We start from the raw sequence: 17,748 nt of genomic DNA, 5'->3' as shown, positions 1-17,748 counted from the left end.
TGGGACAATGGCTTTTCCTCCTAGCATAGCTGGGTTCATTGTGGGACAGGTGGGGAGCAGAGTTGCCTGCAGCCCTGAGCTGCTGGATCTATACAGTCTATACTACCACAGTAAGTTGACCTACACTATGCAATTCCAGCTACATGAATAATGTTCCCTTGGTCGAGTTACCATGGGGTCTACACCATGAGGGATAGATGGGAGAAAATCTTACCTTACTCTTCTTACCAGGGGTAGAGTATAGGGGTCAACTGGAGAGCGATCTGCAGTCTTTATTAGACCCGCTAAATCAACTGCCGGTAGATCGATCTCAGAGCGTCGATCCCTGCAGTAGTGTAGACCTGTCCCTCACTAGGAGTAGAGTACAGGGGTCCACTGGAGAGCAATCTGCTGATGATTTGGCAGGTCTTCACTTCTCAGAGCATTGATCCCATTGTAGTGTAGACATAGCCTGATGAGTCACAGGGGACTCTTGGCTAAGGAGCTGGCTACCTGGCTCGAGGAGACTGGCTGTCATGGAGTCACAGGCTGGGTGCTCTGGAACCGCTCTGAATGAAGCCAGGCAGGACTCAGGGGCATGTCTCCTCTCAGGGCCACTCTCACCAGGGCAACCTGCTCACCTTCAGCGCTTTCTGTGTCTGACCTTGGAGCATTCAGCCCTCTGTGGGCTCCCCCCAGCAAGTCCCCCTGGATGGGCCACCTGGGGAAGCCTCACCTCCGCCCCAAAGGGTCCCTGCATCCCACTTCACAGTTGGCAGTGACTCTCAGCGAGCATAGTGAAATAGAAGTGTTTAGTAGTTGACAAGAACACAGCATACAGCAGAGTTTGTTAGCACATAAAGCAGGAAGTTACAGCAAAGTCCATCTTGGAGGCTGTCCCACTGTGTCCCAAACCAGGAGACTAACTAGCCTCCAGCAGCTTGTCCTTAGTCCTTTGTCTCTTTTCTGGGCAAAAAGGTCACCTGGTCTCCACCTCACTCCTTGTTGCAACTTGTCGCACCTGGCTGGCTCCTGGTAGAGGGGCCCTGGCCATCAGTTCCCAGGTTACAAAGTGTCCGACCATCAGGGCCAGATTAACTCTCCTGTGGGCCCGGGGCTATTAGATTTTGTGGGGCCCCTGTATACAAGTATTTTTTCCTGGGAGGGAGTTTGGTGCAGGAGGGGGCTGGGGCAGGAGTTGGGATGCAGGAGGGGATGCAAGGTCTGGGAGGGAGTTTCAGTGCAGGAGAGGATTCTGACCTGGGGCAAGGCATTGTGGTGCGGGGGTGGTGCAATGGGAGCTCCAGGGACTGTGCTGGGGGTGGAGGCAGTGTGCGGAGCCCCTTCCCCTCTGGAAGCCACAGAGATGTGCTAGCAGCCGGCAGTCTCCGGGAGAGGTGTGGGGCCACAACATGTAGGCAGCCTGCCTGAGCACGCCTTTGATCGCTACCTGTGATTTTTTTTTCTGGGGCCCCCCCTTGAGCCCCTGCGTTAATCAGGCCCTGCTGACTATTATCTGTGTGCAGGCAGCTAGTGGCAGCCACACTTGCCCACTAGAGTCTCAGTAAAAAAATAACACATCCTTGTCTCACCTCCTAGGTATCGATGTAACACAGGGGAAACTGTGGCACACACAGTATTCATGCAAAACATTAAGAAAAAAAATCTCCCACTTTGTCACATCTCTTCCCCCTTTGAGACTGAACTGAGCAGGGTCAGTTTAGCCAGTGACCTGGGGAACTTTTCCTTCAGGCCCCATCTGTTCATGACAAAGCATCAGCTATAACACTGGCACTGCCATTCACGTGGACCACCTCCATCCTGGAGGACCAGACTCCACCTCAGGAGTTTGACATTGTTAGGGGGCTTATTCCTTCACCCTCTCACTTCCCTGGTCCTTCTCGCATGAACAGCGAGCAACAATACCCAAAGTCTTCCCTGAATATCTATATCCTAACACTCCACCCTTTTTTTTTCATTTGGGATCCTCCTGCCCAGGTATCCCTGGAAAAGCATAGGACATATGGCGACACATTTCCTGATAGGGCCAGGCATCAAGGTGGAAGGTGTCAATATTCCATTTGTCCCACTGCCCCTTGTGTAGTACAGTGCCCTTCATCTTCTCTCGTATGGGTATACACATCTATTCCAATTAGTGTTCCAGACTTCCCATTATAGTGGGCCCGAGAAGGTTGGGTCCGGGTTGTTTAGTACACTGTGGGGTGAGGAGGGCTTACTACATTACTTATAGATTATCTCCATATGCAATGTAACACAAGTACAGTTAACAATACACTATCCACAGCAACATCGAGTCCTGACCACTGCAGTATGGTCCAACATCCGAGCCACAACCAAAACACTGCCTCTCCTCCTTTGACAGGGTCGAGATTTTAATGTGTCCATTTGCTGACAGTTGCAACAAGCTGCCCCTGCAAGTTTTATGTGCTTTTGTTCATAAGTCCATTGAATGTCCATAGAGAAATGGGTTATTGTCCAAACCAACTTAACCACATTGTATGGAATCAGGCAGTATGCCCTGGTTCGATTATTCACAGCAATAAGATTTACAGATCCATTTGTGCACCAAAGTCCAGATAGCAGTGTGTAGATGTGTGTAGTTTGGTTAGGGGCTGGTGTAATTGTGCCCCCTAGTAATATGTACATTTCCAGCAAAACACCTCATACACAGTACACCCAATTGTCCACCTCTTGCCATAGGCCATTGATCCTGCTCCTCCACAGTCATAGGAGATGGGCACAACCAAACATCTTCTCTGGATTTACACCATTTTACACACCCCTCCACTGATTCCCAGTGAGCGCCTCCCTTTCTCATTATTTCCATAGGGCTGGGGCCCACCTTAGTTGCCATTCTATTTCCAGGCACCATGGTAGCTATTACACAGGTGCTGGCCTCGTAGCTGAGCATTTTGCATTCTCACACACACACACACACACACCCCCTGGTCAGCCTTTTGAACCCACCCACCTCATGCTAGCAACAAGACAAACACCACAAAATATAGAGCCATGGTATTCTGGGTTATTCTTCCGCTTGCGCCAGCTTGTAGAGTGTTTGCAAAACAAAACAAAAAAACAATTTCCACCCCCCTGGTGGGGACAGATTATTGTTTATTAATAAAAATAATACCAATTCCTTTTACAACTTTCCTTGCTAATTGCAGGAAATACAGAAGAATTACCTCCAGGCTGTCCTTATTTTGTTCTATAGTTAGGATAGTGAATTACTCCACTCACTGGTCATTTATTAAATTCATGAAGTGGTGTGCCTCAGGCCTGGTCTACACTACGCGTTTAAACCAATTTTAGCAGTGTTAAACCAATTTAATGCTGTACTCGTCCACACTATGAGGCCCTCTATATCGATATAAAGAGCTCTTTAAATCGGTTTCTGTACTCCTCCCCATTGAGAGGAGTAGCGCTAAAATCGGTATTACCATGTCGGATTACGGTTAGTGTGGCTGCAAATCAACGGTATTGGCCTCTGGGCGGTATCCCACAGTACTCCACTGTGACCACTGTGGACAGCAATCTGAACTCAGATGCAGTGGCCAGGTAGACAGGAAAAGCCCCGTGAACTTTTGAATTTCATTTCCTCTTTGCCCAGCGTGGAGCTCTGATCAGCACGAGTGGCGATGAGGTCCCAAATCCAAAAAGAGCTCCAGCATGGACTGTATGGGAGATACTGGATCTGACTGCTGTATGGGGAGACAAATCTGTTCTATCAGAGTTCCGTTACAGAAGACGAAATGCCAAAGCATTTTAAAAAAATCTCCAGGCTATGATACAGAGTCCACAGCACAATGCTGCGTGACGCATAATGGAAAGCCAAAGAATCAAATGGACGCTCATGGAGGGAGGCAGGGGGTACCGAGGACTCCAGCTACCCCACTGTCCCTGAAAATCATTTGCATTCTTGGCTGAGCTCCCAATGCCTGTAGGGTCAAACACATTGTCCGGGGTGGCTCAGGGTCTATCTCATCAATTTACCCCCCTCCCCCTCTGTGATAGAAAGGGGGAAAAAATCGTTTCTTGACTTTTTTATATGTCACCTTATGTATACTGCATGCTGCTGGTAGACACAGTGCTGCAGCAGTAATCAGTAGCATCCTCTCTCCACCCCTCCCCAGTAGCAGATGGTACTGTGCAGAAGGACTGATAGCCGTTCTCGTCATGAGCCTGTGAGTACTCCTGGCTGGCCTCAGGTGAGTAAAAATAGGAATGATTCCTGGTCATTCCCAGTAGATGGTACAGAATGGCTGGTAACCGTCCTCATCATAGCAACTGGGGGCTGAGCTCCATCAGCACCTCCCCTTTCATGTGTAAAGAAAAGATTCTGTCCTGCCTGGACTATCATAGCAGCAGGGTGCTGGGCTCCTCTCCCCCACATTGCTTAATGTCCTGCCTGGACTATCATAGCAGCTGGAGGCTGCCTCCTCCTCATTTTATCTCAGTTACAAGTCAGTGTTTCTTATTCCTGCATTCTTTATTACTTCATCATACAAATGGGGGGGACACTGCCATGGTAGCCCAGGAAGGTTTGGGGAGGAGGGAAGCAATGGGTGGGGTTGTTGCCAGGACACCCCCTAGAATAGCATGCAGCTCATCATTTCTGCGGGATCTGACACAGAGCCGCTATGCTCTCTGGTTCTCTGATACACTGGCTCTCTAGTACACTTGCCCCATATTCTAGGCAGGACTGACTTTATTTTTAGATACTATAAAGGAGAAATTGACTCAGGGAGCCATTCCCATTTTTGTCTTTGCACCCCCGGCCAACCTTAGCCAAGGGCACCCATGACAACAGCAGACAGTACAGAACAACAGATAATCATCATCTCATTGCTAATTTACAATAGCACAGCAGATGGTACAGAACAACTGATAACCATCTCTTCTGTCCTGCAAAGGCAAATGAATGCTGCTGTGTAGCGCTGCAGTATCGCCTCTGTCAGCAGCATTCAGTACACATACGGTGACAGTAAAAAAAAAAAAAGCTGAACGGGCTCCATGGTTGCCATGCTATGGCGTCTGCCAGGGCAATCCAGGGAAAAAGAGCATGAAATGATTGTCTGCCGTTGCTTTACTGGAGGAAGGAATGACTGATGACATTTACCCAGAACCACCCGCAACAATAATTTTTGCTCCATCAGGCACTGGGATCTCAACCCAGAATTCCAAGGGGCGGGGGAGACTGCGAGAACTATGGGATAGCTACAGAATAGCTACCCACAGTGCAACGCTCCAGAAATCAATGCTACCCTTGGACCATGGATGTACACCACCGAATTAATGTGCTTAGTGTGGCCGCATGCACTCGACTTTATACAATTTGTTTTACAAAACCGGTTTATGTAAAATCGGAATAATCCCGTAGTGTAGACATACCCTCAGATTCCCCTCTTGTACAACAGACCAGGTTTGCAATAATTTTTGTGCTGTACCAAGCTTTAAGTTTATTCTCAGGTAATAGCTCAGAGACAGCTTCAGATGTCTGCTCTGTACACACACACCCCTTAGGGTTAACCTGTCCCCTTTATTTTCAGGCTTGACTTGTTTTTTCACCTCCCTTTTCTGGAAGGCCATAATCTGAGTCTTCTAGTAGCTTGTTTGCTGACCAGATATATTCATTATTTGCAGGTTTTGTGCTGCTACTTATAGGCAGTTTTCTCCTTCCCCCATCAGTTACCTAATTTGCATCCACACAGAGGCTTTTTTGGCTTGCTTTTAGATCCAAAGCTATTAGCAGCTCAGAGACTGTCTTAAAAGGGGACACATTCCACTTCCACCAGAGTTCTCATTACTTTTCATCAGGGCTGGCTCTAGGTTTTTTTGCCACCCCAAGCAAAAAAAATTTTGGCTGCCCCCTGTCCCAGCCCTGGGCTCCTCACTGCATCCCCCTTCTGCCCCAGCCCTGGGCTCTCCCCCACACCCCCTACTGCCCCAGCTCTGGGCTCCCCCCCAATCATTACCCAACACACCTCCTGCTACCCCAGCCCTGGGCTCCCCCTGTCCTCACCTGCACCCTCCTTCTACTGCAGCCCTGGGTCACTGGTAACTCACTCCCAGGGCAGGTCATTCAGCCAGAATTTTAGATGTGCACAGAACACAGACAGGATTGGTTCCCATATGATTACAGAACTGCAGTAAAGTGGAACAGTTTCCAGCTTGTGTGATTGGAGGATATCTGGATGCATATTATAAGACTGTCCTCCATAAATAAGGAAAAGTTGAGATGCCTTTATTATTCTTTTGTTCCACTCTTTCTTTCTATGGGGAATTTGCCAATGCAATATCACTGTCTTCCTTTTAAACAAATAAACAAAAAAAGGCAATGGCTGTTGAAAATAGCAATTCCAGTCCTAATAACCACTGGGAAGCATTTCTTGCTCAATTTTATCCTACCTTTTCTCCAGCAAGTTACAGTGGATCAGTATATTTGATTTGGGAGAAATGAAAGAACAGCTGCCCAAACTGAGCTTGAGCACTCCTGAATTTTGACGTGTTCAAATCTGGAAGGCAGGTGCTGGGGGGCGGGGGAACTGTGGCTCCACAGGGGAGCATGGCAGCAGTGTGTCTGGCACTGCGCGGAGATAGACATGCTGGTCTGAGTGGCACAGTAAGGGGGCTGGGGGGTTGGAGAAGGCTAGGGGGTTCCGAGGGGGCAGTCAAGGGACAGGGAGCAGTGGGGGTTGGATGGGGCGGAGGTTCGGGAGGGAAGTCGGGGCAGAGAGAAGGGGGGGTTAGATGGGTCAGGGGTTCGGAGGAGGCAGTCAGGGGACAGGCAGCGGTTGGATAGGCATGGGATTGCCAGGGGTTTTTCAGGGGACAGGTAGGGGGTGGGGTCCTAGGGGGGAAGTTGGGGGGTCTCAGGAGGGTGCCCTGAGGACAAGGAGAAGGGGGGCTTAGATAGGGGGTGGGGTTCCAAGGGGCAGTTAGGGGTAGGGGTCCCGGGTGGGGCAATCAGGGGACAAGGACCAGCGGCGCTTAGATAGGGGGTGGGGTCCCGGGAGGGAGTGGTGATCAAGGAGCAGGGACGGTTGGATGGGTTGGGGTTTCTGTTGGGGGCAGTCAGAGGGAATGGATGGTGGCAGAGTGAGGCTACCCTCCCTCCCAATGGAGTGTCCTATGTTTTGAATGTTAAAATATGGTATCCCTACCCTTCACAGTGCAGCTCTCCATTCACAGCAAGCTGCAGCATGAGCACTCAGCTTCCTCCCCCTCCCATTCCTGTTGGTGGTGGCCAAGGGAATGCTGGGAAATGTAGTTCTTTCCCTGATCCAGAGCTGTCTCTATAGGCAGGAGCTAATCAAGGAACTACAGCTCCCAGGGCCCCCTGTTGGTTCTCAGCTCCCATGCTGGATCTCTGCTGCCCCTGCAAATGGGCTGCTGCAAGCACGTGCTTGTTTTGCTGGTGCCTAGAGCCTCCCCTGCTTTTCACTCTCATCTCCTGATACAAAACACACAAGAGATCTGAAAAAGAGTACAACCTGTTGTGGCTCCTTTTGGAGTCCTAACAGGATTTTAATTAAGTACCATATTATATTTGCATTTCTTTTACCCCTTCAAATATACACTGCACATGTCCTGGGAAACAGTTTAACCTCCATAACATTATATTAGCCATATTAATGCTACACAAGGTGTAACTGCCTCCCCCGTGCCCACAGAGTTTGCACAGTCCAATCCTCCAGAGCCACCCCAAGGTTCAATGTTCCCATCATTGCTCCCCTTTTCCTTTTCCTGTGCGCGCACACAAAATTCTATTTTGTCTAACATCCCTCGCACTGTGATTACTCTTTTTTACACAACTGTACCCCGATTACACTCCCATCTTGTACAACCAGAGACAGCCAGGGGCAGCCAAGTTAAGTTCCAATAGAAAACCCTGACATTCCTTTAATGATTTTGATTACATTACCCAATAGTTAAATAATTTTGATCAGATTATTACTCCAGATTATTTCTGCAGCAGTCCCTTATAGACCATTTCTGTGGGGAAAGGGCCCATTTTCCCTCAAAATAGCTGTAAAGGCTTCTGGGGACAGAAGCATAGTGGTGGTAGTAGCCACTCTACCTGAATCCCTGTTATAATTTAATTACCAAGCTTCCATCCAATGTGACTGCACAGAGTTGCACATACAGTTACATTTATATAACTGGGTTTTACTATTAAACCAAAAACTTCCTTGTTGTAACACCACAACTGTTACCTGTACCATTTGCAAAACTCCCAAATGTTTACTTTCCTCCAAACCCTGTATTATCAATTTTTGCAAAAGGTATTTGTAACTTTTCACTTATTTCTTTAAATCACTTACTCCTACATTTAGTTCTTTAAGGTAGTGCACTTTATCTCTAACAACTCAGCGACCAAGTACAATTACTGCCACACCTCTGCCTTAACCTGTGCTGTCTTTACCTTGAGACTGTTCAAAAGGCAGTAAAACATTTGTTTCCATGGGTGCCCATGGATCTTTTACTCCAAAAATTCCAGTGAAATACAGCAGACCTTAGTCATACTTTGTCCCAAACAAAACAAAACAAACAAAAACATTTCACATACGTATCCAAAGTACCCTCCATTAAAAATTCAGAAAAACAGAAGTGTGGAAAGGCAGGGGGAGAGGAAGGGGAAGAGATGGAAAGAAACCAGTTAAGCTTGTTAGTTCAGTTTGAAGTACAGGCTACCAGCAGCAAATTAAGTAAACATAGAGAAAGAAGAAAAAAAAGGATATAGTTAGCTCTGAACCAAGAGTAGGCTCCCCGGGTTGAAACAGCTGGGAATCCTTACCACCAGGTTCTCATCCTGGCTCTGGGAGAAGAGGGGGGGTTGTTACCTGCTCCTGCAAACCCTGCCATTTTTCACATTGAAACCTTTTATTTTTTCCTTCCAGTCCCCCAGGACCAAGTCCCAGCTCCTGTCTTTAAAGACGGTCTGTTAATTCTGCTTTTGACTTTAAACCCTGTTGTGCCAAATCATCTTTTACCACCCTAACTAATTTACAATGCTTCAGCGGCCCCTGCTGAAACAGCACCAAACTTGAAAGATTACTGGCAGTTTTCCATAATGCTACCCTTACTTCAAACCTCTCACAAGTGGACTGAAGTGCCTCCTTTCCCTGGAAGGAATTCAGTCCCAATGGGCAGGGACCTTCTTTCACTAGCCATATACCAAAGGAGGGTGGGATCCTCAGCCACCCCCCATTCCTCTGGGTCCCCTAACACTTCCTCCATTTCCTTTTTAATCTCATCCCAGGCTGACTCTGGCACCTGGTATAGGCCCTGGTTCTTCCTTATCCATTTATCAAAAAAAATCCTTTACCCAGCTTGTTAGAACCCACAACTACCATCACGAGAGTTTGCTATACCCCCACCAGGCAGCTGCACGAACTGTTGGGGAGGGGCACTTACAGGCTGACACTCACCTATCCAATGCAATGCATCCGAGTCACGGCACCAAGATGTTAGGGGGCTTATTCCTTCACCCTCTCCTAGAGAGCAACAATACCTGAAGTCTGAAGGTGCAAACAATTCAATGTTTATTGGGGTGAACTTCCAGCAAGCATGATTCCAGTTTCCTTCCTTAGTGTCCCCCTTCCCAGCTCTGACACCACTGAGCCTTGCCTGTGTCCCTATTCCCACTCCTTAGCAAAACATGATCCCAATTCCCCCACCCCCAGTCCTTGTTCCCATTCCCCCCTTACTTCCTGATTGACTGCAGACTATATAGCAAAACTTGAGTTCTGCTTAGCTATACCTTAACCAATCATTTTACTGAAATTTAACTAACCAATCCTAACATAATGTAACATGGTTATTTAACCAATTAGATCCCACCACCTTAATTGGTTTACACCCAGCAAAATTAATTATACAGCAGACAGAAACAATCACAGAACCAGACAGAGATTATACAGACAAACAACAGGGAAATGGCGACTACAGTGATAGAACAATACAGAAATGAGGATTTCACATCCCAGCTATTGATAAGTGAGTTCTTGCTGGACAGGATGCTATTAAACTAAGTTTCTTTTATATCTTCTAGGCCTTTCCCTTTCTCTGGAGATGATAGGAATATCAGGACAGGACAGCCCAATAGCACCTTATTTCAATGTGACTAGTTTGGAATGTGAGGATGTGACCATACACTTCCCAGTTTATGGCTGGTCTCTACTACTTTGCTGAAGGCCTTAGCCTAAAACTAGGCCTCACACTGCCACAGTAAGAGAAGGCCCTTACACCAGCAGACCGTGATTTTGATTCTTTCTTTTATACCTCTATAACTAGCTAAGTGATAAGAATACACCTAAAGTCTTAAAATATAGGCCTTTACACACAGGCCTGAATATCTATATCCTAACAGGTGTTTCTCCCTTTCATCTGATGCAGCCACAGCAGGGGCGAGTGGTCAGTGTACATAGTGAAGCACCACCCAAATGGATATGGCCTTAGCTTTTTAAGGGCCCACACCAGGGCCGGGCATGCCTTCTCTATGGCCACATAGCTCTGCTCCAGGAGTAGCAGCTTCCTGCTCAGCTACATGATGGGATATCTCTCCCCCTTCACATCAATTTAATATAATCATAAAATATCAGGGTTGGAAGGGACCTCAGAAGGTCATCTAGTCCAACTCTCTGCTCAAAGCAAGGCCCATCCCCAGACAGTTTTTTACCCCAGTTCCCTAAATGGCCCCATCAAGGATTGAACTCACAGACTTGGGTTTAGCAGGCCAATGCTCAAACCACTGAGCTATCCCTCCCCACCAGCATAGTGGCTGAGGCATCAGTGAACACATGAAGGCTTTGTCAAAGACTGAGTTTACCAGAACTGGGCACTTGACTAAAGCCTCCTTAAGAGCATAGAGAGCCCTCTGGCACTGCTTGGTCCAGACCACTTTATCTGGCTTACCCTTCTTACATAGCTCAATGATGGAGGCAGCTAGGGAACTAAAGTGGGGTACAAACCCACCATCGCAATAAAGGCCTGGACCTGTTTCTTAGTCTTGGGAGCAGGCCAGTCTCTGAGCACCTCCACCTTAGCCGATTCTGGCTTTAGGCAGCTGCGCCCCACCTTGTGGCCCAGGTACGACACTTCTGCCAGCCCCCACCTTACACTTTTCAGCTTTAACAGTCAGTCCTGCATCCCAGAGGTGACCCAGCATCCTCTTCACTAGGACACATGAGCCTCCCATGTCTGGCTAAAGACATAGATACCATCAATATATGCTAGGACAAAGAAAGTCCTTCATCCCCCTCAGTAATTTGTTCACCGGGTGCTGAGAGGTGTCAGGTGCCCTCTTGAGGCCAAAAGGCAAGACCAAGAACCCATAAGCCTCAGATGGATACAGATTTCAACCTGGCATCTGGCTCCAAAGGCATCTGCTGGTAACCCTTGGTGAGATCCATAGGTATCAAGCTCCCTGCAACTTGTCTAGGAGCTCATCAGGCGAGGCATGGGTTAGGCACTGAACACGGTGGTGGAATTGAGCTTTCACACAGAACTGGATTAACCCATCCTTCCTGGGGCCCCACACCAAAGGCAACGCCCAGGGGCTGAAGGACAGCTGGACCACCCCTAAAGCCAGCATGTCCCTGATCTCTCTCGACAGGTCCTGGGTTTTCCCAATGACTCTGAATGGGGAATACCTGATGGGAAGGCTGGCACCCAGTGGGACAGCTAAGTTAGTGAGCCCAGACCGGTTGGAAAACAGCTGCTGGTATGAATGCAGCCCCTTTCAGATCTCTGTCTGGGAGGCAGGGGATAGCTGGTCAAAATGGGAATTAATTTCAGAGGGAGGTTGGCACCATCACAGGAAAGAGCTCCACTAGGTGCTCTTCCCTCTTCTTCTCCCACAGGCCACACACTGCCAGCACCAACTTTTCCCTGTCACAGTACGGCTTCATCATGTTGACCCGGTACCCTCGGTGGCTGAGAGCCCAGTTGGACAATTCCACATAGTTCACGTCATTCAGCTGTTTGATATCCTTAAAGAGCCCATCCCATGCAGCTTGTAACTTATTCTTTCACACTGGGATGAGAACAATAACTTGGTCCTCGGTGGCATAGGAGCGGGCCTGAACTGAGTGGTCATACCAGCCCTTCTGCTTCCCTTGGGCCCTGGCTAGGTTCTCCCTGGCCAGACTCATGAGCTCAGTGAGCTTTTCCCAGAAAAGGACAGTTATCTGTTCTGTAACTGGCGTTCTTCGAGATGTGTTGCTCAGGTGTATTCCACTATAGGTGTGTGTGCTTGCCACGTGCACCGGTGCAGGAAGTTTTTCCCTTAGTATCTGTAGTGGGGAAGCATTGCTGGGATCCCTGGAGTGGCGTCGACATATCACGCCCCCCCTCGACCCTCAGTCCCTTCTTGCCAGACAACTCCGACAGAGAGGAAGGAGGGTGGGACATGGAATACACCTGAGCAACACATCTCAAAGAATGCCAGTTACGGAACAGGTAACTGTCCTTTCTTCTTCGAGTGATTGCTCTTGTGTATTCCACTCTAGGTGACTCCAAGCTATACCTGATGGAGGCGGGTAGGAGTTTAAATGTAAAGTTTTAAGCACCTCCCTACCAAACCCGGTGTCATCCCTCGTTTGGGAGACGATCGCATAATGCAATGAAAAGGTGTGAGTGGAGGACCACGTAGCAGCCCTACAGATGTCTTGGATAGGGATATGAACCACATAGGCCGCTGATGAGGCCTCAGTTCTGGTGGAATGCACCTCTACAATAGGAGGCGGGGAACCCCTGCCAGGTCGTAACAGGTGCAAATGCACGAGGTGATCCAGTGGGAGATGTGCTGGGTGGACACTGGCCGTCCCCTCATATGCTCGGCAGAAGCAATAAAAAGCTGGGGGTACCTCCTAAATGACCTGGTTCTGTCCAGGTAGAAGGCCAGCACTCTGCGCATGTCCAACGTGTGCATGCGGCGTTCCTCATTGGAGGAATGGGATTTAGGACAGAGGATCGGGAGGAAAATATCCTGATCCATGTGAAAAGCCGACACTACCTTCGGCAAAAGAGCGGGGTGAGGGTGGAGCTGAACCTTGTCCTTATGGAAGGCCGTATACGGCGGTTCAGAAGTCAGGGCCCTGAGCTCTGAGATGCGGCAGGCTGAGGTGATGGCCACTAGAAATGCCACCTTCCACGACAGGTGGGACCACGAGCACGTGGCTAATGGCTCAAAGGGAGGTCCTGTCAGGTTCCAGAGCAGAACCGGGGGTCTGGCGTATGGGAATGCCCAATCTAATCCTTTCAGAAACCGGGCTGTCATGTGATGCAAGAACACAGACAGGCCCTGCAACGGGGCGGGGGGGCGGGAGGTGGAAGGCCGAAATGGCCGCCAGGTGCACTGTGACTGAAGAGGGCATCAGCCCTTGGGTCCTAAGGGAGAGGAGGTAGTCGAGGACAAGCTGGATAGACACGGAGGAGGGAGAGGAACCTCTATCCCTTGCCCACATAAAGAACCTATACCATTTAGCCAGGTAGGTTAGACTTGGGGAGGGTTTCCTACTTTCCAGCAGGACCTTCTTCACATCCTCAGAACACCTCCCTTACTCCTCATTTAACCATGGAGCAGCCATGTTGTAAGGTGGAGTGTGGCTAGGTTGGGATGGAGGAGACGACCTTCCTCCTGGGAGAGGAGGTCCGGATGCAGCGGCAACCTGCAAGGAGGGGCCGCTAAGAGTTGCAGTAGGGACTCATACCAATGCTGACGGGCCGAATCTGGGGCTATGAGAATGACCCTTGCCCCGTCTGACTTCACCTTCTGTAGGACATTGCCTATTAAGGGGAAGAGCGGAAAGGCGTACAACAGGGGCCCTGACCATGGGAGCAGGAACACATCCAATATCGCCCCATCACCCCCTCTCGCTCTGGAGTTGAATTGAGAACACTGTCATAGACTCATAGACTTTAAGGTCAGAAGGGAACAGTATGATCTTCTAGTCTGACCTCTTGCACAATGCAGGTCACACAAACTCACCCATCCATTTCAAATAACAAACTCCTAACTTATGTCTGTTATTGAAGTCCTCAAATTGTGGTTTGAAGACCTCAAGCTGCAGAGAATCCTCCAGCAAGTGACCCGTGCCCCATGCTACAGAGGAAGGTGAAAAACCTCCAGAGTCTCTGCCAATCTGCCCTGGAGGAAAATTCCTTCCCGACCCCAAATACGGCGATCAGTTAAACCCTGAGCACGTGGGCAAGACTCACCAGCCAGCACCCAGGAAAGAATTATCTGTAGTAACTCAGATCCCATCCCATCTAACATCCCATCACAAGCCATTGGGCATACTTACCTGCTGATAATCAAAGATCAATTGCCAAATTAATTGCCAAAATTAAGCTAGCTCATCATTCCATCCCCTCCATAAACTTATCAAGCTTAGTCTTAAAGCCAGATATGTCTTTTGCCCCCACTACTCCCCTTGGAAGGCTGTTCCAGAACTTCACTCCTCTAATGGTTAGAAACCTTCTCCAATTTCAAGTCTAAACTTCCTGGTGTCCAGTTTATATCAACTTGTTCTTGTGTATACATTGCTACTAAGCTTAAATAATTCCTCTCCCTCCGTAATATTTATCCCTCTGATATATTTATAAAGAGCAATCATATTGCCCCTCAACCTTCTTTTGGTTAGGCTAAACAAGCCAAGCTCTTTGAGGGTACGTCTTCACTACCTGTCATATCGGCAGGTGGCAATTGATTGCTCGGGGATCGATATATTGCGTCTCATCTAGGCCTGGTCCACACTAAGCTGTTAAACCGATTTTAACAGAGTTAAATCGATTTAACGCTGCACCCATCCACACGACACTGCTCTTTATATCGATTTAAAGGGCTCTTTAAATCGATTTCTGTACTCCTACAAAACGAGAGGAGTAACGTTAAAATCGATATTACGATATCAATTTAGGGTTAGTGTGGACGCAAATCGACGTTATTGGCCTCATTCTTTTACAGTAGCTACCCACAGTGCACCGCTCCAGAAATTGACACTAGCCTCAGACCACGGACGCACACCACCGAATTAATGTGCCTAGTGTGGACGCGCACAATCGACTTTATAATATCTGTTTTATAAAATCGGTTTAAGCTAATTCGAATTTATCCTGTAGTGTAGACGTACCCTCAGAAGTTGCGTATCTAAGATCGATTTCCCCCCGTAGTGTAGACCAGCCCTAAGAACCAGGCAGAGGAAGCATGTGACTAAGAGAACCAGGCAGAGGAAAAGACAGGCCAGTGAAGGAGAAATAGAGCTCAGGAACAGGTTTGCAGAGTTGGAAAATGAAGAAGGGGCACACCAGGTGGTCGAGGAAGGTGAGAGGGCAAGGAAGAAGAGAAGAGCAGCTAGTCCTATGGGAAGAGGGGAAGAGTCAATGGAGACAACACTAAATATGAGCCCCAGGAGGATACAGGGTGGGTTATGGAGGATTGCAAGGGACAATAGAAATCAAGAGGACTTTGCAGCTAGACAGAACAAGGGATATCAGAGAATCACACCATCACCAGGAAAAGGCAGGTCTACGTGATAGGGGACGCCTTACTGAGAAGAATAGATAGGCCTGTAACTAGAGCTGATCCAAAGAACAAAAGGGTGTGCTGTCTGTCAGGTGCTAAGATACGGGATGTGGACCTGAGGCTGAAAAGGATCCTAACAGGAGCGTTAAAGAATCCGTTGATTGTCCTTCATGTGGGAATAAATGATATGGCTAGATTCTCGCTGGAACGTATCAAGGGAGACTATGCCAGACTGGGGAAGACGCTTAAGGAAATCGAGGCTCAGGTGATCGTCAGTGGGATTCTGCCTGTTTCTAGAGAAGGGCAACAAAGGTGAGAGAAGATTATGGCGATCTAACAGATGGCTCAGGCTGTGGTGGTATAAGGAGGACTTTGGGATGTATGGCCACTGGGAAGCATTCATGGACAGAGGACTCTTCTCTCAGGATGGACTTCACCTGAGTAAGGAGAGAAATAGATTTCTAGGATGGAGGCTGGCACAACTAATTAAGACAGCTTTAAACTAGGAATTTGGGGAAGATGGTTGGGAGATGTTCAGGTAATATCCACGCTGGAATTTAACATAAAGAGGGAAGAACACGAAGTAAGAAAGGATGCAGCCGTGGATATGAGAATGAACATAAGGAGGAAGGGTAGTGAAGATACCAGTCTAATAGGCGATACTGGTGGTAGAATCTCTGTGCCTAATTGGGTAAAGGATGTCAGTAAAGCCAAACGGCAAAACTTAAGATGTCTGTATACTAATGCGATGAGCCTAGGTAACAAAATGGAGGAACTAGAGCTACTGGTGCAGGAAGTGAAACCGGATATTATAGGGATAACAGAAACTTGGTGGAATAGTAGTCATGACCAGAGGCGTAGCCAGATTCTAAAAGCAGGGGAACAAACATAAAAAAGGCAGTGCAGCACAGGAGGAGCTAGTGCTCCGTGGCAGGCATGGGGAGCCCCAGGCAGGGAGAGCCGGACTGCTTGCACCCACCTCTCGCGGCCGCTCCATGCTGCTTCCAGTACCAGCCCCGCTGCTGCAGTTGCTAGCGTCACTGCTTTCCACTTCCTGTGACCGGCTTGATGTCACCCTGCCCCACCGCAGGGATCAATCCCTGCCCCTGCCTTAACTAAGGCACTCCGCTTTTGGAAACTGTGCTGAGGGGAAGCAGCTGCTTCCCCTGCACCCCACTAGCTACTCTACTGGTCAAGACTGGAGTACAGGTATTGAAGGCTATGTGCTGTTTAGGAAAGACAGTAATAAAGACAAAGGTGGTGGAGAAGCATTGTATATCAATGACGAGGCAGACTGTAAAGAAATAACAAGTGATGGAATAGATAAGACAGAGTCTTTCTGGGCAAAAAAATCACATTGGGAAAGAGGTCTCCCCTGAGATAGTGCTTCGGGTGTGCTGCAGACCGCTGGGATCCGATTTGGATATGGCTAGAGACCTCTTTAATGTTTTTAATGAAGTAAACACTAGTGGGAATTATGTGATCATGGGAGACTTTAACTTCCCAGACTGGAATTTTGTGTGCAGTTCTAGTCTCCCATGTTTGAGAAGAATGAATTCAAACTGGAACAGGTACAAAGAAGGGCTACTAGTATGATCCAAGGAATGGAAAACCTGTCATCTTAAAGGAAACTCAAAGAGCTTGGCTTGTTTAGCCTAACCAAAAGAAGGCTGAGGATATGATTGCTCTTTATAAATATATCAGAGAGATAAATATGAGGGAAGGAGAGGAATTATTTAATTAATTATTTAATTATTTAGTACCAATGTGGACACAAGAACTAATGGCTATAAACTGGACACTAGGAAGTTTAGACTTGAAATTAGACAAAGGTTTCTAACCATCGGAGAAGTGAAGTTCTGGAACAGCTTTCCAAGGGGAGTAGTGGGGGTAAAAGACATATCTGGCTTCAAGACTAAGGATGATAAGTTTATGGAGGGGATGGTATGATGGGATAGCCTAATTTTGGCAATTAATTAATCTTTGATTATTAGCAGGTAAATATGCCCAATGGTCTGTGATGGGATGTTAGACTGGGCGGGATCTGACTTACTACAGAGAATTCTTTCCTGGGTGCTGCTTGGTGAATCTTGCCCACATGCTTAGGGTTTAACTGACCGCCATATTTGGGGTTGGGAAGGAATTTTCGTCCAGGGCAGATTGGCAGAGGCCCTGGAGGTTTTTCACCTTCCTTTGCAGCATGGGGCAAGTCTCTTGCT

Source organism: Gopherus evgoodei, chromosome 7 (genome assembly GCF_007399415.2).
Source record: "Gopherus evgoodei ecotype Sinaloan lineage chromosome 7, rGopEvg1_v1.p, whole genome shotgun sequence".
NCBI classification, from domain to species: Eukaryota; Metazoa; Chordata; order Testudines; family Testudinidae; genus Gopherus; species Gopherus evgoodei.
The sequence above is the reverse complement of the archived record's forward strand: the minus strand, read 5'-3'. Positions refer to the sequence as shown.